Below are 4,723 nucleotides of genomic sequence, written 5' to 3'. Positions count from 1 at the left end.
GGAGACAATACAAAAGACTGTTGGACCCTCAAAAAGGCAGTTGAAGATTTTATTGAAGCTAAAAGAATTATTTTTCGGGATGAAGAAGCTTCTGATGTGATGAACAATCTGTTGCCTGCCCACAATATCGGGCCAATAGTCGGAATGATTTGTAAAGATGAGCAATTTGATCCGGCACTGAAAGCCATTGCAGCCATTGCTGAGACAGAAGAAAAGCCAAAAAATGGTTGCCATGCATGAAAGTTCCCCATCAGACGGGAGTCTTAATAGCCAGTCTTGATATCCTTTCTGCGTCCGGATTATCTCAGGGTGTGATCTGGATGTTTTACCTTATTGTCATACTTTTCGATCTAAGCCCTTCTATCTTAAAAAAATTGAAAAAAAAATCAATCAAAAAAAAAATCAAAAAAATCAAATGAAATTAATATTTCATTGTCCATGAATGTCTCTTTTCTTAATCTTGTCATCTTTTCTTATTCTCTATTTAGTTTTGTTAAATGCAGATTTCAATAATATGACATGCTTGCGGACTTCATGCCCAGATCCTGAAACGCTGTCAGACCTCGAAATAATGAATCGAGAATTAGAATGCAAAGAAGATAAGTTTAAGGAAATAAAACAAAGACTCGGAACATCTAAAGGAAAATTGGTTCCAGATTGGAAAGGTCCACACATTGCAACAAGAGTACTACCAAAAGAGTGCGTTGTACTTGGGACACATCGAAGGAAATGTCCCTGAAATAACTGTCAATGCAAATATAGTCAAAAGGTACTACGTTGGATCCTTTATACAGAATTAATGTTCTCCGATGAAGAAGGCTTTCTTTCTCACTATCCATACACTACCAACTCTTTGCAAACCCTTTGAGCTGGCTCCCATTCTTTGATTACCCTCTTTGGAACTTGGAAGTTATTATTGAGAGAATGGAATGAATGAAAAAAAAAAGAGAAGAAAAAGAAAGATGCAAAAAAGAGGAAGAAAAGACAAAGAAAATAAAATGAAAAAATGAAGAAAAAAAAGGAGAAAAGGAAAAGGAAATGAAAAGAAAGAGAAATCAAAACAAAACAGAAAACCAAAAGAAAATCGAAAAAAAAACAACAAAGTTTCCTGAACTAATGCCTTATTATATGTGTCTCAAAGTCACATGAAATTGGTCTTTTCCGTTTGAACGCAGTTCTCAACCCCCCCCCCCCCCCCAACCCACTTGCCTGCGAAATTTTTGTTAGATAGTGAACTGGACGTGTCGTTGGCCCATTTTTCTCAAACGATTGAAGGCCTAGTGTATTATCCTAAGTATGAGTATAATTAATAGCTTTATATTGAACTTCAAATTGGTTTTTAAAAATGAATATCCATAGATTGATTTAACTGAGTACAAATGCTTTTAAAATAAATTGAGGTGCGCCATCCTAATTAAATCATATATGGCCCTCATATTAGTATTACAACTTAGATTTTAAATAATCTTAAATACTCGTAGTGTACTTTAGGCTCAACTTAGACTATTATTGTGATTATGTATACGTTCTCATAATATAATTGCGAATCTAGTCCTAAAAATAAATCGGGGGATGCGTTCGCGCAACTCCAACCAAACTTTCTGAATAATTAATAAAGCGTGATTAATGGTGGACATGTACGCGTGACATGATTTTTGATGCGCCAAAGGAAATGAGTATACGTACGCGTAACTCAATTCTTTCATTACGAACAAATCAAGTGATTAAAAGCGGTAAAAAGATAAATGCACATAGGTTCTAAAAATGAATATTTAAACAATTTAAGCCAAGTATAAATCGCTAAGCGACCGTGCTAGAACCACGAAACCCGGGAATGCCTAACACCTTCTTCCGGGTTAACAGAATTCCTTATCTAGAATTTCTGGTTCGCAGACTTTTAAAATAAAGTCGAAACTTCCTCGATTTGGGATTTAAAATAAACCGGTGACTTGGGACACCAAATAAACTATTCCAAGTTGCGATCTGATTAAATAAAATAATCCCATTCGAATATGTCACTTTAATTAAAAAAACTCCCTTATATCCACCCTTGGTAAAAAGGGAGGTGTGACAATCTTTACTGTTACATCCCTTTTCCCAGACCTTTTCAAAGAGCAGAAAAAACAGTTTAGTAATGTGATTAGAGAAAATGTAGTATTTTGAATGACGAGCAATGCAAGTCCACGACGCCATGTGCGTGTTGATTCAGCTGCGCAGTGCTATTGTCATCCCCTAGAAGATAAAAACTTGAGGCTCCTTTTTTGAGGAAGATTCTCTGATAATTTGTACTGTGTATTGAGAAAATTCTCTACTGTGAATTTTCTTTGTACTCTTTCCAATTATGGAACTGGAAAGGCCATTACGATTTCCCATTTAACACGAAGTTTAACTGAATTGCTTGCATTTCTGTTCATGCTTGCTTGAATTGTCAACTAGCGCCAGAAGGTAATGACTTTATTTTTTATCCTTTTTTGTAGGTGGAGAAAAGGTAAAGGGAAGACGAAGGTAGGGACGATCTAGACGTAACTTAAGAAGATTCTTGAATTATTGCTTGAATTTAGATGTTTTAGGAATATTGTTATGGAATATTTTGAAGCTTATGTTATCTCTTGAATTTTAAAACTTATGCACTTGGGTTTGAACATTTTGCTTTGATGGATATTAATATGTAGCTTGTTGGACAATTATTTTGGATTGCAAAAGTTTATGAGTAGTTTATTATGTGACTTATATAAATTTCGGTGTATTGATTTATAATTGTGCAACAAGGTGCATATATCATAGTTATGTTGTTGCATAGCCTACCAAAATTGTTGCAATAGGACAAAAAATATATTCTAATAAATAGTGTAAACCGTTGCAATAGGTCATGCAATTTGTTCCCTTAGCAACCGTTGCAATATGAAAAACCGTAACAATAGCATTAGAGAACCGTTGTGATATCATTAAATAACCGTTGCCATAGCTAATATAATTGTTGCATTAAAACTAATGGTAACGGTTTTGAACGGTAGCAATAGAGGAAAAATAAGCGTTCCATCAGAAAGAGGAATAACCGTTACGATAGATGGTCCTATAGCAATGGTTATTACAACCGTTACACAAACCGTTGCTTCAGAGTTATTGGCACGCGACCTGGTGAAACGGTCGCTAAACCGTTGCACTAAATCAACGGTAACGGTTTACATGACTATTGCAACGGTTTTTCATGTGTTGCCATAGGCTGATTTTCCAGTGGTGTGAGGGTGAGACCGGCACCCGATGCTCATTTATCCTTGTATACAAACTTGCGACTCAAGAATTCCGGACATGTAATGTCATACTTTGGCCAGGGGCCACATTGCAAGACAATTTAAGTAGCAAAATATAAAACTTAATAGAGACTAACGCTGACTAAAGGTCAACATAAAGCTAGGCCGGCAAGGCCGTCATAACTACTATAATTGACAAGCCAACAAATGATACGTACAGGGCCTACAAGCCCAACATATTGCACTAACTAACAGGATATGTCTACAAGCCTTTACTGATGGATGTACTGTGATTGGAGCAAGGCCCCGACCTACCCATAACCTATCTACATATATACACAAGATGTCCACAAAACTTCTAGAACCGGCAACTCCGAAGGACGGGAAGCTTACCGATAAAGCTGAACTCGGGCAACACCTACTGAGGGGGGTCTGAACCTGCATACATGAAATGCAGCGCCCCCAAGAAGGGACGTCAGTACGAAATAATGTACCGAGTATATAAGGCAATATACTGAGTGCTGAAACTGAACTGATAATATAATAACTGAAAGCAACTGGGGTCAAAGTTAATCTTAAGATATGCTCACCTGCTGATACTGACACTATTATAGTAAGTAAAATAGATGTCCGGCCTTATAAGGCTCAATATATATAAATAACTGCTCTGTCGCAGTAGGCTCGCTCATAGGCGCTCAGCCATACTAGGCTCTGTATCTCGGCCAACTGGCCTCGCTCATAGGTGCTCGGTCACAGTAGGCTCGGTATATAACTTACCATCTGATCAGAGGTTGCCCAATAGGGGCCTGCCCATCGATTATAGCTCGATGCTAATGAAAATACTGTGATACTGTATATATAGACTCTTTGCTCTCTTGACTTGAAGAAGGAAATACTCAAATGAATATGAAGTCCCGATAAAAAGAATATTGTAACTTGCGAGACTAGCAAAATATACGTAAATTCCGGGATATGAACTTTTCTTTATGCCTCATTATCAAACTTGTGTAATGACGAGATCATGTCAAAATGAAGGAAGGGCTTAGCCTTAACATACCTGAGTCGATTCTCTTGGGAAAGATTACACCGTACTCCCTTAATATTGCAATCTTCCCAAAAGCGTGTGTTTACGCTTCAGTTTATATGAAAATTAATTGCTGATTAAAGTTTTTTGTTATTCGCTCTGGCCAAGTGTGTAAACCTGCGAAGCATGGTTTTCGTAGCTGGTTTATATTGATTTATCTACTTATCTTGTCAAAGAAATGGCTAACAGTCTGCGAAAGACGAGCAATCATGTTCTGCAATTACATTTAGTGGTTTTGCTAGTAAGCTTTGCTAGTTTTGATTAAAATATAATGGGACTATTTTGTTAGAAAACTTGACAAATTCTCAAATCTTGCCGCATAATAAATAAATATGCCACCTATCACTCAATTGTAAGAGTTACAATTTGGACATGGCCTTACTGCCAC

This window comes from Nicotiana attenuata, unplaced genomic scaffold (genome assembly GCF_001879085.1).
Source record: "Nicotiana attenuata strain UT unplaced genomic scaffold, NIATTr2, whole genome shotgun sequence".
Taxonomy (NCBI): domain Eukaryota; kingdom Viridiplantae; phylum Streptophyta; class Magnoliopsida; order Solanales; family Solanaceae; genus Nicotiana; species Nicotiana attenuata.
Note: the sequence above shows the minus strand (reverse complement) of the source record.